Here is a 12,882-nt window from a genome sequence, read left to right as displayed (position 1 = left end):
TTGTAAAAGGACAAAATACCTAACTCTCCATACGCCATCATCATCTCACAAAACAAAGTAGGGAAAAACCATGTTGGTATTTTCTGGTATCCATTCATATTTTAATTTTAACCAAATGTCAACACATAATTGAATGCCATTAGTTAGATGAGAAATAAAAAGAAAACTCCACCAAAATATTGTATGAAACTGTGGTGCATATAAATCTGCCACATGGTCTGGGTCATCAAACCTTAAAAGCAGGTATAACAGAGTTGGGAAAGGCTAACAGAAGAAACACTACAATGATAGAGACAATGGAGCTCAGCATTTCAAGCTGATCTCCCTTATCAGTAATAAAACTCACATCAACTTCTAGAATCTATGATATAAAGAAATTAATATAAGAAAGTTACTATGAAATTTTTTTTGGTAGTACTAGGGTTTGAACTCAGGGACTTGAGTTTGTTAGGCAAATGCTCTACCACTTGAGCCACACCCTCAACCCTTTTTGATTTAGGTATTTTTTTGTATAGGTTCCCTTGTTTATGCCTGGGCTGGCCTGAACAACGACCACCCTACTGACATTTCCCATGTACTTGAGATGACAGATTCAGGCCACTGCCCCCAGCTTTTTATTGGTTGAATAGGAGTTTCACTAACTTTTTTTGCCTGGGCTGGCCTCAAACTGTGATCCTCCAGATCTCAGCATCCTTAGATAGCTAGGATCACAGGCATGAGCCAACTTGCCTGACTTACTATGAATTCTTCAACAGTTTTATTTATTTATTTTTGGTAAGACTGAGGTTTGAACTCAGGGCTTTGCACTTGAAAAATAGGTGCTCTATCACTTGAGCCACACCTCCAGTCCATTTTGATCTGGTTATTTTGGAACATGGGGTCTCTTGAACTATTTGCCTGGGCGGGCCACAAACCACAATCCTCTTAATTGCAGCCTCCCAGGTAGCTAGGATTACAGGCATGAGTCACTGTTGTCCAACTATTTATTTATTTTTGGCAGTACTGGGTATTGAACTCAGGGCCTCATGCTTGCTAGGCAGGTGCTTATGGTTTCAACCATGGTTAAGTGGTAAGCCCTCTTTAACAAGTTTTGAATGAATCTTCATTTTATTATTCACAATATCATCTACATTTATTTTAAAATAAATCATTTATATGTGTGAACCATAGTACTTATTCAGATTACTTTTTTTGGAGCCTATGAATGCATGCACCCCCCTGAAAAATTCTGCTTCTTGCACCCTCATTAATGGGTAAGAGTCAGAGGTTTGGAAGTTGGGAATTGATGATTATGGTGACACTAATGGCAGATAAAATTTACAAAGTATTTACCATAAGTCAGGTACAGTGTATGCACTGTACAGATCACCTTATTGAATTCTCTCAATAGCGCTAGGTATGTCTAATCTCCATTTCATAGATGGAGAAACTGAGACTCCAGAAAGGCTAGGCAGCTTGTCCAAAGTTACATAAGAGTCCAGTAATGTTCAATGCTATAAGACATGGGAATTTTGCCATAGAAGAACAGACAAAAGCCTACAACTCAACTGGGCAAATGAAAAGCTAAGAACAGTTGCGATTCAGTGCTAAAACTATAGGGGTGAATACAGACTTTCAAAAAAAATTTTTTTTTCATGGTTAATTTTATTTATTTATTTATCTACTTATTTTTTTCATTTTTCTTTTATTATTCATATGTGCATACAAGGCTTGGTTCATTTCTCCCCCCTGCCCCCACCCCCTCCCTTACCACCCACTCCACCCCCTCCCGCTCCCCCCGCTCAATACCCAGCAGAAACTATTTTGCCCTTATCTCTAATTTTGTTGTAGAGAGAGTATAGCAATAATAGGAAGGAACAAGGGGTTTTGCTGGTTGAGATAAGGATAGCTATACAGGGCATTGACTCACATTGATTTCCTGTGCGTGGGTGTTACCTTCTAGGTTAATTCTTTTTGATCTAACCTTTTCTCTAGTTCCTGGTCCCCTTTTCCTATTGGCCTCAGTTGCTTTAAGGTATCTGCTTTAGTTTCTCTGCATTAAGGGCATCAAATCCTAGCTAGTTTTTTAGGTGTCTTACCTATCCTCACCCCTCCCTTGTGTGCTCTCGCTTTTATCATGTGCTCATAGTCCAATCCCCTTGTTGTGTTTGCCCTTGATCTAATGTCCACATATGAGGGAGAACATACGATTTTTGGTCTTTTGGGCCAGGGTAACCTCACTCAGAATGATGTTCTCCAATTCCATCCATTTACCAGCGAATGATAACATTTCGTTCTTCTTCATGGCTGCATAAAATTCCATTGTGTATAGATACCACATTTTCTTAATCCATTCGTCAGTGCTAGGGCATCTTGGCTGTTTCCATAACTTGGCTATTGTGAATAGTGCTGCAATAAACATGGATGTGCAGGTGCCTCTGGAGTAACAGTCTTTTGGGTATATCCCCAAGAGTGGTATTGCTGGATCAAATGGTAGATCTATGTCCAGCTTTTTAAGTAGCCTCCAAATTTTTTTCCAGAGTGGTTGTACTAGTCTACATTCCCACCAACAGTGTAAGAGGGTTCCTTTTTCCCCGCATCCTCGCCAACACTTGTTGTTGGTGGTGTTGCTGATGATGGCTATTCTAACAGGGGTGAGGTGGAATCTTAGCGTGGTTTTAATTTGCATTTCCTTTATTGCTAGAGATGGTGAGCATTTTTTCATGTGTTTTCTGGCCATTTGAATTTCTTCTTTTGAGAAAGTTCTGTTTAGTTCACATGCCCATTTCGTTATTGGTTCATTAGTTTTGGGAGAATTTAGTTTTTTAAGTTCCCTGTATATTCTGGTTATCAGTCCTTTGTCTGATGTATAATTGGCAAATATTTTCTCCCACTCTGTGGGTGTTCTCTTCAGTTTAGAGACCATTTCTTTTGATGAACAGAAGCTTTTTAGTTTTATGAGGTCCCATTTATCTATGCTATCTCTTAGTTGCTGTGCTGCTGGGGTTTCATTGAGAAAGTTCTTACCTATACCTACTAACTCCAGAGTATTTCCTACTCTTTCTTGTATCAACTTAAGAGTTTGGGGTCTGATATTAAGATCCTTGATCCATTTTGAGTTAATCTTGGTATAGGGTGATATACATGGATCTAGTTTCAGTTTTTTGCAGACTGCTAACCAGTTTTCCCAGCAGTTTTTGTTGAAGAGGCTGCTATTTCTCCATCGTATATTTTTAGCTCCTTTGTCAAAGATAAGTTGCTCATAGTTGTGTGGCTTCATATCTGGATCCTCTATTCTGCTCCACTGGTCTTCATGTCTGTTTCTGTGCCAGTACCATGCTGTTTTTATTGTTATTGCTTTGTAATATAGTTTGAAGTCAGGTATTGTGATACCTCCTGCATTATTCTTTTGACTGAGTATTGCCTTGGCTATTCGTGGCCTCTTGTGTTTCCATATAAATTTAACAGTAGATTTTTCAATCTCTTTAATGAATGTCATTGGAATTTTGATGGGAATTGCATTAAACATGTAGATTACTTTGGGGAGTATCGACATTAAAAAAATTTTTTTTATTATTCATATGTGCATACAATGCTTGGGTCATTTCTCCCCCTGCCCCCACCTCCTCCCTTACCACCCACTCCGTCCTCTCCCTTTCCCCCCCACCCCCTCGATAGCTGGCAGAAACTATTTTGCCCTTATCTCTAATTTTCTTGAAGAGAGAGTATAAGCAGTAATAGGAAGGAACAGGGTTTTTGCTAGTTGAGATAAGGATAGCTATACAGGGAGTTGACTCGCATTAATTTCCTGTGCGTGTGTGTTATCTTCTAGGTTAATTCTTTTTGATCTAACCTTTTCTCTAGTTCCTGGTCCCCTTCTCCTATTGGCCTCAGTTGCTTTAAAGGTATCTGCTTTAGTTTCTCTGCGTTGAGGGCAACAAATGCTAGCTAATTTTTTAGATGTCTTACCTATCCTCATATCTCCTTTGTGTGCTCTCGCTTTTATCTTGTGATCAAAGTTCAATCTCCTTGCTGTGTTTGCTCTTGATCTAATGTCCGCATATGAGGGAAGAACATACAATTTTTGGTCTTTTGGGCCAGGCTAACCTCACTCAGAATGATGTTCTCCAATTCCATCCATTTACCAGCGAATGATAACATTTCATTCTTCTTCATGGCTGCATAAAATTCCATTGTGTATAGATACCACATTCTCTTAATCCATTTGTCACTGGTGGGGCATCTTGGCTGTTTCCATAACTTGGCTATTGTGAATAGTGCTGCAATAAACATGGATGTGCAGGTGCCTCTGGAGTAACCTGTGTCACAGTCTTTTGGGTATATCCCCAAGAATGGTATTGCTAGATCATATGGTAGATCAATGTTTAGCTTTTTAAGTAGCCTCCAAATTTTTTTCCAGAGTGGTTTTACTAGTTTACATTCCCACCAACAGTGTAAGAGGGTTCCTTTTTCCCCACATCCTCGCCAACACCTGTTGTTGGTGGTGTTGCTGATGATGGCTATTCTAACAGGGGTGAGGTGGAATCTTAGCGTGGTTTTAATTTGCATTTCCTTTGACCCTGGGATTTTTATTCTGTTGCATTTGTGAAAAAGACAAAGCCTTGGGACAGAGGTTGAGTACAATAATGTCCCTTCTCATCTGTTTACAAAAAATTTACGGAACAAAGATATCGAAGAAACCACCTAGAGGGGTTTCTCCAAAAAGCTGCTGGAGGTGTGGCTCAAGCAGCACAAAGGTTTGCAAGGGTGAAGCCCTGAGTTCAAACTCTAGTCCCACCAAAAAAGAAAAAACAATAGCCAAAATTTAGTATAAAAACAACAAAAAAAATTTTTTTGGACGTACTGAGGTTTGAATTCCGGGACTTGTACTCCAAATTTTTTTCCAGAGTGCTTGTACTAGTTTACATTCCCACCAACAGTGTAAGAGGGTTCCTTTTTTCCCGCATTCTCGCCAACACTTGTTGTTGGTGGTGTTGCTAATGATGGCTATTCTAACAGGGGTGAAGTGGAATCTTAGCGTGGTTTTAATTTGCATTTCCTTTATTGCTAGAGATGGTGAACATTTTTTCATGTGTTTTTTGGCCATTTGAATTTCTTCTTTTGAGAAAGTTCTGTTTAGTTCACTTGCCCATTTCTTTATTGGTTCATTAGTTTTGGGAGAATTTAGTTTTTTAAGTTCCCTATATATTCTGGTTATCAGTCCTTTGTCTGATGTGTAACTGGAAAATATTTTCTCCCACTCTGTGGGTGTTCTCTTCAGTTTAGAGACCATTTCTTTTGATGAGCAGAAGCTTTTTAGTTTTATGAAGTCCCATTTATCTATGCTATCTCTTAGTTGCTGTGCTGCTGGGGTTCCATTGAGAAAGTTCTTACCTATACCTACTAACTCCAGAGTATTTCCTACTCTTTCCTGTACCAACTTTAGAGTTTGTGGTCTGATATTAAGATCCTTGATCCATTTTGAGTTAATATTGGTATAGGGTAATATACATGGATCTAGTTTCAGTTTTTTGCAGACTGCTAACCAGTTTTCCCAGCAGTTTTTGTTGAAAAGGCTGCTTTTTCTCCATTGTATATTTTTAGTGCTTTTGTCAAAGACAAGTTGGTTATAGTTGTGAGGCTTCATATCTGGGTCCTCTATTCTGTTCCACTGGTCTTCATGTTGAATACAGACTTTTTAATCAAATTTTAAAATACCAAACTTACGAGGCTTTTTTGGGGCAGTACTGGGTTTTGAACTCAGGGCCTTGTGCTTGCTAGGCAGGTGTTCTACCACTTGAGCCACACCTTCAGCCCAGGAGGTTTTTTTTAACAGTACTGAAAGGAGAACTAATTTTCTTTAATCAGAGAAATTCTAATTTGCATATGGATAGTAATCTTAGAAACATTTCCCCTCAAGAGGTAGCACTTTAAAAGTATGTCTTGTTCCAAAAGGTGGAATGTGTAAAATGTCTCCCCAAAAGTTGGAGATAAATCACTGATGAGAAGCTCATGATTGCCTACTGATAGGAAACAGGCTGCTTCTGGAGCCACCTCTCTCATGAAGAAGTAATAATGCAACTTTTCTACAACTTTAACTCGCTCTATACTAGAAAGGGTAGACTAAATGGAAATCACAATTCTATATCAATTTATAAATTATTACAAGCTTTTTAGAACATTGGAGCTATAAGGACTCTCATGATCATTTCTCAACAAATTTTCTGGGAATCAGCAAGGTATTCCAAGAGACTTGGAAATTAACCGGGTGCTGGTGGCTCAAGCCTGTAATCCTAGCTACTTGGGAGGCTGAGATTGGGAGGATCAAGGTTCAAGACTATCCCAAGCATTTGGAGATGGGAGACCCCATCTTCAAAATAACCAGAGCAAAAATGGACTTAAGGCATGACTCAAGTTGTACAGCACTTGCTTTGCAAGTGTGAAACCTTAAGTTCAAACCTCAGTCCCACCAAAAAAAGAAAGAAACTATTAATGAAATTTAAATACCTGTCATTATTATTATATTATAATTTTCTGAAAATTAATTAATTATTCGTTAATAATTTTAAAACAGAATGTTGTGAGAACTTTTCACCTAACACATGCAGGGTAGTAGAAGCCAGTTGAGTAAGCTTATAACTCACCCAGACAAAACCCATACCATTGTGTGGTTTTGACTATTATATAATTTCAAATTGTTTTGATTTCCAGTTCTACATATTGATATATTGCTTAACTTATGCATATAATGGACTATTAACGCTCAGAGAACACTAATTGTGTTAAACATAGAAAGAGTAATTTTACAAATGTATCTAAATAGGTTTGTTGCCAGATATAGAAGTTAAATTCATTCCCCACCCTCGCTCATCAGACTAGAACATTATATAAAAATGTACCCATACATTTCTAGGATACCAAAAAACTAATGTTACAGACAAAATCTCATGATTGTGATCCAGTTTGGTATTTCATATATGAGAGATAAAAGATTATCTCTTTCAATAGAGAATTTCCTGAAAACAGCAGCTAAACTTTTTATCATATACAGCAAAAATTATAAACTTGTATATCTTTTTAATCCTAAATTGTAGAAATTCCAAAACTTCGGTTTTAAAAGTACATTTGGGGGATACAAGTAGAACTCATCAGTAGCGCGCTTGCCCAGTGTGCATAAGGCCCTGGTTTTGATCCCTGGCACCACAAAAAAAAGAGTAGATTTTGACTATTTATTTCATTATTATTATTATTATTATTATTATTATTTTCTTGCAGTGCTAGGAATCAAATCCAGGGCCTTGTGCAAGCTAGGTAAAGCATTCTACCACTAAGCTATATCCCAGGATCTTGACTTTTAATTTTTTTTTCTTATGTTTTTTTAAAATTTTTATTTTATTCATATGTACATACAATGTTTGGGTCATTTCTCCCCTCTTCCCCCTGTCCCCTCCCTTGCCTTCCCTTACCCCTTGCTATCCCGGCAGAAACTATTCTGCCCGTATCTCTAATTTTGTTGTAGAGAGAGTATAAGCAATAATAGGAAGGAACAAGGATTTTTGCTAGTTGAGATAAGGATAGCTATACAGGACATTGACTCACATTAATTTCCTGTGTGTGTGTGTGTGTTACCTTCTAGGTTCATTCTTTTTGATCTAACCTTTTCTCTAATTCCTGGTCCCCTTCTCCTATTGGCCTCAGTTGCTTTTAAGGTATCTGCTTTAGTTTCTCTGAGTTGAGGGCAACAAATGCTAGCTAATTTTTTAGGTGTCTTACTTATCCTCATATCTCCCTTGTGTGCTCTAGCTTTTATCACATGCTCAAAGTCCAATCCCCTTGTTGTGTTTCCCCTTGATCTAATGTCCGCATATGAGGGAGAACATACAATTTTTGGTCTTTTGGGCCAGGCTAGCCTCACTCAGAATGATGTATGACTTTTTTTGAATACTGAAAAACAATTACATTTGGCTCCACTCAAGCAAAGTGTAATATTTTATTTTGGGGATTTTTCCAAAAACATGCTTTTACTTTAAAGTAAATCAAATAGCAATTACTGAATCTTAAAAATGCAGATCATTGTTCTTGTGTAGCATGAATATAACTATACGAATTATCTAAAATATTGAGATAAAGTAAAATAAAATGTTGATCTAAAATAAATACGTTCTACTTAAAATCAAGTCATCATATGCCCTTAACAACATAATTGGTTTTTAAGTTCAAGAGTTCAGAAGTTTCTACATTACCAAAAGAGATTTGTGAGTCAAAGATTGGAGAACACTGTTCTAATCTCTTTAATATGTAAATGAGGAATGGGCCCAAAAAAGTTAAGAAAATAGTCCCAAGTTAAATACCCAGAAACCTGAAACAGTGGGACCAGAGCCCAGGTCTTTTAATTCTAAATTAGATGTTCTTCAACCAAATAAACAAATCTCTGACTTACATCTAAATGCTTCACCTATCCCTAATCTGATATAGGGGATTCTCCTATAATTTCTTCCTTACCTATTTTTGATAGGTCCTATCACCTGACTTCACTGTGCCCCTTTCAGGCTGAATTCTGTACAGCATTTGAGATACAACCACTGCCAACCATGGACTATGTCAACACCCATCTACTTCATACTCACTGATATATCCTTAAAATTCAAGGCTTTAGTTATGAGTGGTGGTGGCACATGCCTGTAGTCCCAAGCTACTTGGGAGGAAGAGGCAGGAGGTTCAGTTGAGCCCAGGAACAGTAGGCCAGCCTGGGCAGCATAGCAAGATCCTGCCTCAAAAGAAAAAAAAAAATTTAAGTAATTGCAAGCCACAGAAATAGTCCATGCTTAGGAAGTAACATTCCTGATGAGATTTCTCAAGCAAGACATTGCAGCAAATGGGAGATTAAGGAGGGCTCTCGGTTAACCCCAACAAGAAGGCACAGTGTCAAGAATGCCTGAAGAACACAGAATTTTCTAGGAAAAAAATGATTATTCAGAAAAATGATATCAGATTTCTGGGCAAAATGGAAACTACACAGTTCATTTAAATGAAGACCACAAATATTTTTTTACTATTACAGGCTTGGAGAGGTTTCCCATTTATGGTGGGAGGACACCTAGAGGTCAAAAGTAATAATGAGAAGCATTTTTTTCTAGCCCTTTTCTAGTAAAAACATATTGCAAAAGATGCCTGAGACAACAAAAAGAGAAAATTTCCTATTCTATGCTAAAAAAAAAAACAACCCACCCCACAATAGTGGAAGTTTGTATAAGGGGTGCAAGAACCAACAGAAAGAGCTCCCAATGTCTGAAACTGGAACCCTTTGAGTAACAAAATAAAGACATATTGGATTATAACCTAAAATATAAAAAATAAATATTCATGATTTCATAATGATATAAATAAATGATTGGGTAGATTAATAAATGGGGGAGAAGAAATGAGTTTAAAATGAGTCCATCAGTGTGGACTGGAAGTTCCTTCCACAGTAGGGAGAGCAGGAAGGAAAAGAGAGGAGACAACACTGCTGGTGATGAAGGTCAACACCCAAGTCATAAGTCATGTTGATAATACATACCCTGAGTATAACGTGATAAAAAATAGGATTTTACCTCTGTGATTGCCTTCATCCAAACCCAAAATCTCAGTCTAAACAGAAGAAATATATCAAATTCCAGTAGAGAATAGAGAAACTATGGGGACATATGGAAACAGTACTATTTTCTCAATTTTTCCATAAATTTAAAGCTTAAAAACATATAGCCTATTTTATAAAATAAAATTGTTCTATTTTATCTTCTTACCTTCCAGTTACTTATCAACATAAGCCAACATAAGACAATTTAAGTAAGAAGAAAGAGAATAGGAGAGAAAGAGAAAGCAATACTGAGTTTAGAACAGGCAAGAAGAAATAAACTCAAAGTCAAAACATGGTTACAAAATTAGTTCCTAAATTCCGAGAATAAGTTCACCTGCCAAGGATCTGGTGTTATTTACTGTAAACATCAATTTACTCTTTCTTCCAAACCATCATGGTCAGGATTCAGCTCAGCTAATTGTATACATTATAATCAGGGATCTCCAAGAAAGAAAAAAAATATTATGCTAAGAGCAGTATTTACCTTTTTAAATTGAAAATAAGCTATGCCTGTAAAGAAAAGTAGATAGCCTATAGGATCCATGAAATGGGATTATATTTTAAGATCTATAGGATCCCAATATCCTGTGTGGCAAGTGGTTCTATATTCCCACTATTAGAAATATGTTAGATGATTAATCTAATGAATATTGGCTATTAAATGTCAATTAAGAGCTATAACTAAATGAAACCTTGGTACACTAACTCTGCAGGGTAATTCTGAATTATATGCAAAATAATTCTGAAAAGCTGATGTGATAATTCTTTAGAGACTACTAGAAGATCACACCTAGAGTATCCTAAGGAAGGGGTAAGCCTGTTGACTATACACAAGATAAGTTACATTTATGTGTATACAAATAAATTATCTTACAAACTTACTTCCAAAATAATTTCATTTTCTGAGAATAATACTGAGATGTTGCCCTAAAACCAATGTTCTTGCAGCAAATGGTTTTAATTTAAAAAAAAAGTAGTGGGGGGTAATAATAATAGAGGTCCTTTTTTATAAACTTCATCTGCATTTCCTTTAGAAAACAGTCAAGGTTTTCACTTCACAGAAACAGATCTGCATTACCCAATTATCTTCAACTTGAAGGTTACAGAGTAAATAAAAGGGGGGAGGGGAAGTTTACTGAAACAGCTGTAAACACAAACTAAAGTAATCAAAGCCTTATTTGGAAGCCTAAAATTTGGCTGCCCTTCACCCTGTTATACAATCAACCGCCTCCCAGCAGGGTAGGAACCTACACTATTCCAATAATTTACATAAGAAATTAGCAACAAAAATTTACATCTGAATGGTGAGCCCAACAGCCCAACAGGTGTTAAGTATCTGCTTATCTAAATTGCCTCTAAAAATAGCTTTACCTTTCTTTAAGCCTTAAGTAAATAGAGGATTTCCCAGGAAGAGAAGGTGGTTTGCTGAAAGTCCCAGCAATCATTATATTGCCCTACTTCCATGCCATATTTTAGAAGGAAAATTTCAGAGCTGTTCTCCCTTTTAGTAAGAAAATTCTTAGAATTTAGAATGAGCCAAATTGAAAGAGCTAGGTAAACTACAAACTATCAAATTACAAACTACTTTTTATTTTAATTTATATTCCTCAGGTGAATGAAAAGGGGAAAATGAATAATGCTTAGTAATTACAAGGGCCTAAAGTAGCTGATGTAGGAATACAAGCACAGGACTAGTGTTTCCAGATTGTCTTGGAATTTGAATCTCCTGCTTGGGTGGACAGTTCTTTATTCTCAGAAAAACTATTTCCTTTATCTTTAAAATAAGTATTAGCTTTCTCATGTTTTAAACTTTGCAGAATGTTTGCTATCTTTAGATCCCTGAGTTTATATGACGATAGGTACTACACATCTTTCCATGTCTAGTTATAAATAACACCAGTGTGGGAAACCCCAACAGGCAAACTAAAAATATATTTACAGCACAGAGATTTTTGGAGGGGTGATGGTAATAAAATTTGATTATGTCAACATTATCCTCTAAAGCTTTTACTCTAGTTCTATTTAATTCTCACAATATAATAAGAGTCTCAATGAGAATCCAACAATTTATTTTTACTGCTGTGCTGGGTGGGGATACACTGTAGCATTTATAAAGGTTCTTATAATGTATCAAATGTATCACACTTGAATTCATCCCCTCCTCCAATTCCTGGAACAGTTTCAACAGGTTATTATTTTTGCATTTACTTACATGTGTATACATTATTTGTGCCACCTCCCCCTGATGCCAAGCCTCCCCTCTGGGCAGAACAGGTTCTGCCCTCCTTTTCTCCTATTTTGTAGAAGAAAAAACATAAAAGATAATAAGAAAAACATGGCATTTTTTGCTAGTTTGAGATAAAGATACCTATACAGACAGATCTCTTGTGTTGTTTCCATGCATGTATGTATTACAACCCAAACTAGTTCATCTCTACCAGTCCTCTTCACTACTCCCTAGTCCCCTTCCCATAGTGGCATCAGCCAGTTTAAGATTACTATATTCATTCCTATACAGTGAGCACATCAACCACATTCAAGTTTTAGGTTTCCTTCCCTAGCCCTATCCCTCCCATGTGTGGCCTCCCCTAGTATGACCCATGTCCAATAATACTGCTGTATTTACTTTGGGTCTATAATTCACATATGAGGAAGAACATGCAAGCTTTGGCCTTCTAAGCCTGGCTAACTTCGCTTAAGATGAAGTTCTCTAGTTCCATCCATTTGCCTGGGAATGACAAAATTTCATTCTTCTTTGTAGCTGAATAAAATTCCATTGTGTATAAATACTACATTTCCTTAATCCACTCATCAGTAGTGGGGCATCTTGGCTGTTTCCATAGTTAAGCTATTGTGAATAGTGCTGCAATAAACATGGGTGTGCAGATACCTTTGTAGTAATCTGACTCACATTCCTTTGAGTATATCCCTAGGAGTGGTATTGCTGGATCATGTGACAGATCTATTTAGTTTTTTAAGGAGCCTCATACTGTTTTCCATAGTGGTTCTACTAGCTTACATTCCCACCAGCAGTGTATGAGGGTTTATTTTTCCCTGCATCCTCACCAACATTTGTTGTTGGTTGTTTCCACAGGAGGGAGGTGGAATCTTAGTGTTGTTTTGGTTTGTATTTCCTTTATGGACAGGGATGGTGAGCATTTTTTCATGCGTTTTGTAGCCATTTGGACTTCTTCCTTTAAAAAAGTTCTGTTCAGTTGCCCATTTCTTTATTGGGTCATTGATTTTTTGGGAGTTCAGTTTTTTGAGCTTCCTGTATTTTCTGG

General features: G+C 37.0%; 1 protein-coding gene across 6 annotated transcripts in view; it reads right to left on the bottom strand.

Annotated features, from left to right (window-relative positions):
* Positions 1–12,882, bottom strand: part of Greb1l (GREB1 like retinoic acid receptor coactivator) — a 257,622-nt gene that overhangs the window by 109,834 nt on the left and 134,906 nt on the right. The window lies entirely within an intron of this gene.

This window comes from Castor canadensis, chromosome 4, assembly GCF_047511655.1.
Source record: "Castor canadensis chromosome 4, mCasCan1.hap1v2, whole genome shotgun sequence".
NCBI classification, from domain to species: domain Eukaryota; kingdom Metazoa; phylum Chordata; class Mammalia; order Rodentia; family Castoridae; genus Castor; species Castor canadensis.
Note: the sequence above shows the minus strand (reverse complement) of the source record. Positions and strands in the feature narration are given on the sequence as shown.